Raw genomic sequence first — 12,233 nt, forward strand, 5'->3', positions numbered from 1 at the left:
TTCTGGTCTTCTTAGAACAAGGGTACCCCCTAACATGTTCTAAACACATGTTGTATTGAGTACAGTGTTCGATTCTAGTCTTGATCACTTATTTTGTGTTCTGAACACATCGATCAATGTTCTGATCACATGTTGTATCGAGTACAGTGTTCGATTCTAGTCATGATCACTTATTTTGTGTTCTGAATACATCAATCAATGTTCTGATCACATGTTGAAGTTAGCAACATCGATTACAGTGTTCTATTCTAGTCTTGTTATGTTTCAATCTTATCTTCTTAGAACAAGGGTATCCCCTGACATATTCTAAACACATGATCTATTGAGTACAGTGTTCGATTCTAGTCTTGATCACTTATTTTGTTTTCTGAACGCATCAATCAATGTTCTGATCACATGTCGTATCGAGTACAGCGTTTGATTCTACTCTTCTTATGTTTCGAAAGTCTAAACGTGCATAATAATGTTATCGCTGCACACGCTTGCCTTCGCGATGCAGGTTTAAACTTGTTCGATATAAAGCTATGCCTTGACATAAGAGGCGGAGGAGGAGGTAGAGAAGGAGGAGGAGGAGGAGGAGAATGATAAGGCCTTAATGTTTAAAGATGATAGCTGTCAAATGAATTTTTCAAATTATCCACCACCACATTTCAGCTAAAGAGGGTAGCAGGGTGCTCTGTTGATTAAGCACATAGAATTTCAAATTGCCCTCCACCACATGCATAACAGCAGCTGTTATCTTGCGCAGTAGCCTCTAAGCTAGCTTTCTTCATAAGAGTAGCTGCCATCTTGTGCGAGCACCCCTAGGCTGTCTCATAAGGAGCTATGTATAGTCACCATTTTGTGTCCGGCATCTTGCGTAAGCATCCCTAGGACGTCTCAAGCCATCTTGTGTCTCATAAGAGCAGCCACCATCTTGTAGAAATAGATAGCTGCCAATGCCAAAGGGCTTAAGTAAGAATCGAACCGTTAATCTCATCATTAGACTATGTTTTTTCTTGTTCCTGATACTACGAACCTACGTATTAGGCGGAAACATTTTGTCCGTTTTGCTCAACGATGCACCGTTTTCGAGATATTTAACATTTTGCATTTAAGCCTCCAAATTTAATGAATCGAACCAGCACGGTACGTTATACTCTCTACCATAGTTAGACCTGATCATGTTACGAAGACTCGCTTCAATACAAGCTAAAACAGAGCAAATGTCAAAGAGCCTAAGTAGGAACCGAACCGTTGATCCCATCATTAGACTGTGGTTTTCTTGCTCCTCATACTGCGAACCTAGGTATTAGGCAGAAAAATTTTGTCCGTTTTGCTCTACGGTGCACCGTTTTCGATATATTTAACATTTTGCATTTAAGCCCTAAATTTAATGAATCGAACTAGCACGACACGTTAGCCTCTAAGCTAGCTTTCTTCATAAGAGTAGCAACCATCTTACGCAAGCACCCTTAAAGCGTCTCATAAGGAGTTGTGTATAGCCGCCATCTTGTGTCCGCCATCTTGCGCAAGCATCCTTAGGGCGTCTCAAGCCATCTTGTGAGAGGACACTTAAGCCGTCCCATAAGAGCAGTCGCTATCTTGAGCAAGCATCCCTAGGGCATCTCATAAGGAGCCATGTATAACTGCCATCTTGCGCAAGCATCCCAAGGGCGTCTCATAAGAACCTGTGTATAGCAGCCATCTTGCGTAAGCACCCTTAAGGAGTCATGTATAGCCGCCATCTTATGCAATTAGCGTCGAGAGAGGGCTGCTGTAGAATTTCTCTTTTTAAATTATCCACCACCACATTTCAAAGGTATCTAGCTAAAGATGGCAGCACAGTGCTCTCTTGATTAAAGATGGCTGCTGTCATGTGGAATTGCCTGCCACCACAGGTATCTAGCTAAAGAGGGCAGCATGGTGCACAAAGATGGCTGCTGTCAAAAAGCATTTTTCAAATTATCCGCCACCACATTTCAAAGGTAAGTAGCTAAAGAGGGCAGCACTGTGCTCTATAGATTAAAGATGGCGGATGACAGCTGTCAAAAAACACGTGGCTTTGTTTACCTTGCGCTAGTTAGGTTAAGTTGGTAGCACTAAGGTTTAGACCCGTCAAGATGGCAGCACTGCGGATGACAGGTGACGAATTTTGCATCTAAAGAGGGCAGCACAGTGCTTTGTGGTTTAAAGGTGGCGGATGACAGCTGTCAAAAAAGCACGTGGCTGTCAAAAAAACACGTGGCTTTGTTTACCTCGCACTAGTTAGGTTAAGTTGGCACTACTGAGGTTTAGGCCCGTCAAGATGGCAGTACTGAGGTTAGCGATGCGTTGTTGTCTGTCAAAAAGCACGTGGCTTTGTTTACAAATCTGTCAAAAAGCACGTGGCTGTCAAAAAGCACGTGGATTTGTTTATCTCGCGCTAGTTAGGTTAAGTTGGCACTACTGAGGTTTAGGCCCGTCAAGATGGCAGTACTGAGGTTAGTGATGCGTTGTTGTCTGTCAAAAAGCACGTGGCTGTCAAAAAACACGTGGCTTTGTTTACCTCACGCTAGTTAGGTTAAGTTGGCACTACTGAGGTTTAGGCCCGTCAAGATGGCAGCAGTGAGGTTAGCGATGCGTTGTTGTCGATGACAGCTGTCAAAAAGCACGTGGCTTTGTTTACAAATTCAAATCTCGCGCCAAAATTCAAATTTCCCGCCAAAATTCAAATTTCTCGCCAGAATTCAAATTTCCCGCGCCGCGCGAGGAGGAGGAGGCTGCAGAACCATCCAATTATACTACTTACGATAAGTTTTGATGCTACAGTAATTTATACTAAAAATGTTTCCCATTTATCCTTGTTTGTTCTGTCCTTTGCCAACTATTACCACCAAACTAATTGTACAAGCATAAATTTCAATCAATCTGCTTTATTTTCGAATATGTTCATTTACACAAAACTGTTGTTTATTACAGTGAGGCGAACATAAAAGATTTGGTTTTAGGCAAGGCGCACGTGTATGTATGAAGCATAAATGGATAGACAGTAAGCCTGTTATCCAGATTTGAATATTACATCATGTGTCTGGGTCTGTTAGGTCATCAGCTCGAAGGCTGGTTGGATCATCAAGTAGCACCACTGAAGGCTATGGGGTTGTAAGGAAACGCCATAATGAGGCGTACTATGTAGGATGAGCAGTTATATAGTTTGCCATTGCTTATCTCACTATGATAGAAGGTGCTCTTACAGCACGACCGGACCTATGACTAATGAGTATAATTTAAGACTTATTAGCGGTGTACCGAGGAATAGGAGCAGAGGTAAGCGGAAACAGCGAGCGCAGTGCCCGCAGTGGTGAGCGGACGTAATCTCGCCTACAGAAACTAAACGGAACCGAACTCATCAGCTATATACATGATCAAGACAAATAAATAAGCGAATAATAAATAAACACATAAATAAATAAATAAATAAATAAATAAATAAATAAATAAATAAATAAATAAATAAATAAATAAATAAATAAATAAATAAATAAGTCACAAATAAATAAAAGTTCGGATCCACGATATTGTCGTAAACACTATTCATTAGCCAATTGCAAAATGAAATCTGTAGGCTGTATGTTATGACTGAATGAGACCGATAAGATAGTAAATTCAATCACTTTGTTGCATTACCTGCAGACGAATGTAAAATACCAGTTTCCTGAGCTTCAGAGTGACTTACATGGAATGACTTGCAGTATTGCCTGTATATATTCTAACCTCTCCTGTGTGAGAACTGTTCTCTTTCCCTGTCTCTTCTTATTAGTTACGGAGGCAGTACTACGTCACTTGTGAACGAGGTGGTGCACGAAACGTTTTGATACCACTGTCAAACCGGGAAACTGTCTACGGAATTTTCGAAAGCACCTCTTAACTGGTTTCTTCTCGTTCTTGCGCAAATAACACTCGACCAAAAATATTCTCTGTGCTGCAGTGTACGATAATAACCTCACAACACGCCTTAAAAGACTAATAGTTACTAGCGAACTGAGCGAGAGAGCTAAGTATCATCACTTCCTATCACGCCAAGCTTGACATAAGCCAGAGGGTATTGGATTGGGTATTCCCGCGGCCTGTGACCAGAAGTGCGAAGTCTTAAATTGCACTCCCTGTACCTTTCATAACATCCAGACGCACTAGTCATCACTCAGCAGCTCTCGTACTACCGCAGCCAAAAATGGGACTGGGACTGTGGTGGAGGTTACATATTACTTTGGCCTGCGCCAAGAGGCAGATGTAAGATACTACATCCCTAAATAAATAGTAGCAACGATTTTAAATCATAACTCTAACATTTTGATTATGCAGTAAAGCCTTTTCTTATCTTAGAGGTGATGGGTGACGAACACTTCGACTGAAAGGTAATAAATAAGCAGTTTGGGTTTTTTGATGGAAATGTAGTAACATTTTGCCCTATGTCGATGACCTGGGGTTAATCGAAAACTTAAAATGAAGCATATGTATGATAATGTGAAACCGATATTTCCAATGACACTTAGCAAAGAAACTTATGAAAAATCAAGGGTAGGGAAAACGAAATTTGAGGATGTGAACCACTCCGTACACGGAGGATTTTTCCAAAATGGTAGTATCGCGGGAGAAATTTGTATCATGGTATAGTAAAACTAATACATTTAGGTGTTTCGATCAACAGTATTTAAAGAACTAGGTGAGATCACAGAACAAATAATCCTTGCATGACTCTGGTTCGGACCGACCGTGCTGTATTTAGGACGAATCAAGTTTTTCTGTGTTAACCCATATATGCCCACCGCCCCATGTTTGGGGCAGCTTGCATTTTATATTTATTTTTCTAGGAATTGATTTGGAAGGGAAGTTTCATATCATATTTCAATAGCGTTGGTACTCCTGGATAAGACTTATGTCCCTGCCAACAAACAACTGCTTTCAAAGAACAGTTATTCATTGTTGACTACAGATATACAAATATCCAGTAAAATTTTTCGAGCTATTCTGGGATGATCAAATAACAAACACTATTATTATTGAGTCAAAACAATGTACCATGTTCAAAGGTAACCAAACTGTAATGCTGAAGCTAGTGAACAGGCTGGACCAAAATTTGTCAGCTTACAGGCCCAGTATAAGGAGGAAAATATGGCACTGGCGGCTTATACTGTTTCTGCTAAGTTGCAGTATCAATAATGCATACCAGCTGTACAAAATGACTCGTGCAGATACGGAAAAAAGCTTTTGTGATTTTCATAGCTTCATTCTTCCTGTTGTTCAAAGTTACATGGGAAAATACACGAGTCATCCTGGAATTCGTAGACCTCTGAAACCAGTGAAATGGCGCATGCAGAATAAAGTGCGATTACATGGTGTTGGGCATATAATAATATCGAACTCTGCCCAGATTCGATGTGGAGAATGATATACAAACAGTACTATGAACTGTAGAAAATTTGATGTAGGCTGCCATGCCAAACACTTTGAAAAATCCCATTCCTAAGTGGCAGAAAACAAGTGTTTGTACAGCCATAGTTTTCAACACAATATAATTGGCATTAAATTTAAGTAACGTAACAGTCCTTCACAAGGAACATTACGGTATTCATTGTTTAATTGGTGAATTATGTGTATTTTCTGTGCTTTTGTGTATTAAATGAATGTGTGCACTTAATATACTTAAAGTCTAAAAAATAATTGTGTATTATACCAGTACCCGTCCGTGCCTACCGCCCCATTTTTGGAGCGGCTATTATTTTGCAGCTGGCCAATGGTTTTCTTTTCACCTCACTACATCACTCTTGAGGTTATTTATGTTACTTTATAAGAATATGAAAGTAACTTTAAGTGGAAAGAGAAAGATGATCATATATGGGTTAAGGCAGAGTAGCAGACATGCGAGTAACTATGTTAGGGTAAGCAAGCTTGTAGTTCTACGTGACTGCTGATTTCTTGATCATAGACACAGATGATGATGATGATGATGATGATGATGATGATTGTTGTTTTAAGGGGCCTAACATCGAAGGTCATCGGCCCCATATACACAGGACATGGTGGATTTGAACCTCACTCTTGTTAGCCCTGAAGGTCGTTTTCTGTAATTTCCATCTTCACAGTAGGCAAATACTTAGAAGACGGCCTCATCCGTCGCAGCCCTAGCCTCTAACTATCCCGACGCTGCCTTAACTGAATAAGTTAGTACGATGTTAACCGCCGAGCAAAATAATAATAATAATAATAATAATAATAATAATAATAATAATAATAATAATAATAATAATAATTAGCGGTCAATAACATTAAATTGATTGATTGATTAATTAATTAATAATAGCAATTCATTTCTGGCCTCTTTTACAATTAACTAGGGTCGGCACGGATTGGATTAAGCCCAGTTTTACGGCCGGATGCCGTTCCTGATACCAACCCTGTGTGGAGGGTTGTATTCACCGCAAACGAAGATGTGTGTTAAGACGGTCACAAACTCTCAACCCCTAAATAATAATTAACCTACGGTCCGGTCGGGAATCGTACCCGGGCTCCTATGAATTGAAGGCTTCACTTTGACCATTCAGCAAATGATTCAGATAATAATAATAATAATAATAATAATAATAATAATAATAATAATAATAATAATAATAATAATTTTACGTCTCATTCAAACGCCGGCAATTGTGTCCCATACGAGTTGCCAGTGAATCTATCGCCACGAAGCTGGCGTATTTGAACCCTTTCAGACACCTCCAGACTGAGTCGTAGTGTTGAATCGTCCAGCTTGGTTCCAGGAAGGTAGCGTTCTACCGTCTGAACCACTCAGTCGGGCTATAGTACATATCGTCGTTGCGCCTCGAAACGACATGTGACATTCTTGATGGGAGAAATACTGACCCCCAGCAAACGTATCACTTAGAACGGAAATTTCTTGATACAGTTCATAAAATACTGAACCTTTCTGGTCAGAGTTCTAAATTTAAATATTATCACATGGCGTTTTACCTAGGGGCAAAGACGACATATGTATGTATGCTTTTATGTATGTACGTGTATACTAATATAGAATGAGAGTGATGTTACGGATACTGTCGCTGTCACTTTCAACATTAAACCTCCTACTGTATCCGGGAATTAATTATTTCTAAATGCTCATTTTCTCAACGATCTTGGCCTGTTCTCAACCTGTCTTTCGCCGCACGTGGGCAGCTATAATTTCGTTGTTGATGGAAACACTTTCTAGAGCTCTTTGTGGTGAACGAATGAAGGTTGGCCACTGGGGGAAGCTTGCTCGGCTTTTTTGCGAAAGCGCGGTATGTGGGCGCTTTTGTCGGCAATTCCACATATCGTTCTTCTAAGAAAGGAATGAGTGAGAGAAAGAGGTTTGCCTTCTCGTTATTTTTATTGTGTTACATATTCAACAGAGCCTTACTGAAGCTCGCCATCAATTTCCGGAACTTCGCCCCTTGGTCGCGGTCACAAGGCCGAGTAGCAGCTAACATATGAATGACACAAAAAAGTGATTGCTTCAACGGTACGACGACAGGATCACTCCCGCGAATTCTTCATGTTATTAACACACGGCTGAAATTGAAGGACGTCCTTCAGTTCCATCACAAATGTAACTAAAACACTAAATCACTAAAGCAGGTGATTCCTGAAAACTGTGTTAATGAAGACAGTGTAATAGCTGAGAACTTGCTCAACAGAACGTGACTATAGCGACAAAATACGAGAGAGGGTCAATAACTAAGGTAGAGAGTCATCTTATTGCGTAATTACACGCAACTCCTACATACACTTACAAATATAGTGTGGACTTAGTGCGTATTCTTATTACACATTTTCCTAGCGACAAAATACGAGGGAGGGTCAATAACTGAGGTAAAGGGACATCTTATTGCGTAATTACACCCAACTCTTACAAACACTGATAAGACAGTGTGGACTTCGTACGTATTCTTATTGCACATTGTCGTATGTTTGCCTAAGTACTTGCTTTTTTTTGCTAGTGGTTTTACGTTGCACCGACACAGATAGGTCTTATGGCGACGATGGGATAGGAAAGGCCTAGGAGTTGGTAGGAAGCGGCCGTGGCCTTAAGTAAGGTACAGCCCAAGCAATTGCCTGGTGTGAAAATAGGAAACCACGGAAAACCATCTTCAGGGCTGCCGACAGTGGGATTCGAACCCACTATCTCCCGGACGCAAGCTCACAGTCACGCGCCTCTAACCACACGGCCAACTCGCCCAGTAGTACTTGTTCTTAAGGCATAACACACCATATATCTGGTCATATGTGACATCAGGTTCAAATGTCCGATACGAAGATATGACGGCCCGCTGAACACCACTGACGGGTCCTAATTCTCTTCCATGTAAATGCTTGTACATCAACCGATGTCATCTCTGGGCAGGGTGGTTCACTACCTCCCATTGCCACCACCGTAGTAAGTCATGTGTACGGTTGCCAGAGTAAATAATAATTATAATTTCGTGTGGCTATTTCTAGCCGAGTGCAGCCCTTGTAAAGCAGACCCTCCGATGAGGGTGGGCGGCATATGCCATGTGTAGGTAACTGCGTATTATTGTGGTGGAGGATAGTGTTATGTGTGGTGTGTGAGTTGCAGGGATGTTGGGAACAGCACAAACACCCAGCCCCCGGGCCATTGGAATTAAACAAGCATTTTGTGCGTATTTCCGTCTATAATTATGTTAATAATTACAGAAAATAAACGAAGTAATTAGCAGATAAGATAACAAGGTTTGTACAAACAGCTTTTTAAAATAATTCCTAGTTCCAGCTGGCTAAAGTGGAATGAAAATGTAATGTGTACTCCACAAAGTGGTGGTGGTGGTGGTGGGGGGGGGAAGCGACTGACCCTCCTCGCCGCACCCCCTAATCGCCGCTACTGTTTGTAGACACGCCAAAGGTGTAGAAAAGGAAATCTAATAACTTATTTATTTATACACGTGTAGATATTCCACTCGATGAAGAGTTGCATGTATGAAACAAAAACTAATACTGTTCGGTGAAGAACGTATGTAGAAGGCATACGTCTGTTTGGAGCTTCTGTTGCTTTCCGACCAGATTTCCAGATTAAAATAATGTCTGTGTATTCACCGCTGCTGATCACACTAGCTACTGCCGATAAGCAGACAGCAAATATAGTGCGGCTGTAGCATACACCAGCCTAGAACTATGCGGTCGAAAACGATGTTTACTAATGCAAGGGATGCATTCGACCGGCAGCGCTGAGTAACATGCTGCGAGTGTGACTCTGTTCCTTATCTCTTCATATTTTGACGTAACCTGCCCGCTGGCAGTAGTTCCCCTGTTAAAATCAGTTGGTAGACACCCCACACATCACTTATGCATGCGGGACATTTATAAGTAGAAGGTACGGCGTCCGTGAGCCACGTGGTATATATATACATACATATTAGTGATAAGAATCAGACAGCCTTTTATGGGACATGTCATCTTAGCCTTCTTGTGTAACCTCGGGTAAAACCGTGGACATGAATATCCAGGTACAATCACGCGCATGTGATAAATACAGAACGGAAAGTTTGGCAGGTAGTTTAACCAAGCACCTGATTATGAAAATGTGGAGTGATGGAAGGGAACAGATTTCGTTTTGAGTGAAGCAGCAAAGCAGAATAGCAGGACATAAAGTGAGTTTCTCTCATCTGTTGGCCGGCAGGCGCGCCCAGCTCCCGTTGACTCATCACTGCCCGCTCCGCAACAAGGACAGCACTTCGCTCGCTGTATCCGTGCATGACATGAGATAACAATTAAAATTAAGAAAACAATAATTACGAAAATTTGTGATTACGTATTAAGAAAATAAGCTCGTACGGTGTGACAGGAGATATTGGATGGTTTCAATTTTATCATTTCCGTAGCCCGACATGCTGTGTCCTTCGCAGCCGCGGCTTCCTGTCCAAGTCCTCTTAGGTATTTTGTAGGCGTATATTCTAATCTTTCTGCGATTTAATTTATCTTTTCCTAGTTAAATACACGTTTTTTAACACTTCGCTTCTTATCGAGTAATGAACCAGTTCCTCTCAATTTGTTTACGAACTTTCCCACGGCCTCTCTATGTGGAGGGCGTACTCCTAGAAACTGTGTTGCAAATTGCCTAAAGACTTCCCTGAAAGACTCTGCTTTCACATAATTTTCGTACATAAATATCCTTTCATCTGCCCTGTACACATGTGGAGGCATTATGAGAATTATACCCCGATATAACACTTCAAAACTCGAGAACAGTTGAAGTGACAGGACAACACTTAATACACGTTCTAAGCACGGACCTTAACTGCGAAGTGCGGGCATTCCCGTGCTGTCGCTTCACAGTGTAACGGAAAGTGATGAGACAACGGGAGGCAGATAAGCTGGGCAGCCTGCCGGCCAACTGATGACAGGAACTCACTGTAAATACGCAGGAAGTGTTAGTCTGAGAGGGATTGTTGTTTAAATTAGGGAAATGTCGACTAGCCCGCTCTAACATAATGTAGTGGGAGTAACATAAATTGTAAGGGTTTCTAATGGGCCGATCCCCTTATGTTGATGCAAATCTCATAGCATTACCGTCGTGCAGGTAGACTCTACTTGATACTCGCTTCAGTAAGTTTGGATTCTTACCTATTACTGCACAAACATCCGGGCCCTATTTATTATGATTCAGAGAACGCATGACGTTACGCATTTTATTCGGTTGATACTTATTCTCTGGTGACTCTGAGTCCATACTCATTGATTGTGGACCACGACTCTTGTCAGTGCATCGTGCTGCCAGTCCGATATTTATGAGGTATGAGTGAGTTTTTTTATTGTACTAGTGTTTTAAAATGAGGGATAGACTGTGGACTGTCTCTAATCAGTCTCACACGAAATATCGTCAGTCTATCGGACTACGTGGGAATAGCTCGATAAATATTACCAAGTGCATCAAGTTGGATGACACATTATTTCAGCGGTTTCTAGGAGTATCATGCTCGAGAGAGAATGGAGATGTACTCGTTATAATACGGCGCGAGTCCGGAAACACTTCGTCGCAGGGAGATCGAACTGAGGACGGCTCAGGGGTTCCGGAACATGAGGCTTCAAATCGAGGCACGGAAGCAAGAAGCTATGGGAGTGATTAATTATCTGTTTTAAAGGTGGGAACAAAATGAAGAATAATATGTAGGATTACAGTTGTTATGATTCTTGCAGAAAATTGTAAATACTTGTAAAAATGTTATGCGATTTTGTTTCTTTTTAAATATGTAGATGTATTAGAGTCAAACAGTTAAATTTATTTATGGTAGATTCGTAAGCATGCTCCAAATAATTTCTAACGTTTGCCGGGGGTGGGGGGTGGGGGGTGGGGGTGGGGGTGGTAGTAGGTAAGGCCCAGTCAGCAAAGTACCAGTTTTGAAGTTCTATGAAGACGACCTGAGTAGAATATTTAATGCTCTACCATTAATTATTATTATTATCGTAATTTATTTATATGTTCACTAAACTTAAATGTATTTGTTGGACGTCACCAAGTAATAATTCCATTCAGTTATGATACGAGAATTAATAATAACTAGGGCCCGGGTATTTATGCAGTAATAGGTTAAAATGCAAACTTACTGAAGCGAGTAATAAGCAGAGTCTACCCGCACGACGGTAATGCTATGAGGTTTGCATAAACAGTAGGGGTTCGGCCCATTAGAAACCCCTACATTTTATGTTACTTATGTTAATTATTTAGTAACAAAATTATTTAGTAGGAAATGTCGACCAGCCCGCTCTAACGTAATGTAGTGGGAGTAACATAAATTCTAGGGTTTCTAATTGGCCGAAACCCTAATGTTTATGCAGGCCTCAAAGCATTACTGTCGTGCAGGTAGACTCTACTAGTTACTCGCTTCAGTAAGTTTGCATTCTTACTGCATAAACATCCGGGCCCTAATAATAAGTATTAATATCGATTTTCAATATGCCGAATTAACGCTCAATAATGGTGCAAGTATTTTCCTTTTAATGAAACTATAATTAACGCCCAAGCGTGAGGTGAGTTTTTATATTTTATTATAATTTGGGTACAAGAGAAGGACATAATATTCAACGTGGCATTACAATTGTCACCCAACAGTGGTGAAATGGTTTTTTGTATATGACAACGTATGGTTAATTCAAGCGAGTCGAGGGCTGGGTGTATTTTTATATCCTTACCGTTCCTGTAACTCACACACTACGATGATTAGTAGTTT

The sequence above is a fragment of the Anabrus simplex genome, chromosome 2, assembly GCF_040414725.1.
Source record: "Anabrus simplex isolate iqAnaSimp1 chromosome 2, ASM4041472v1, whole genome shotgun sequence".
NCBI lineage: Eukaryota > Metazoa > Arthropoda > Insecta > Orthoptera > Tettigoniidae > Anabrus > Anabrus simplex.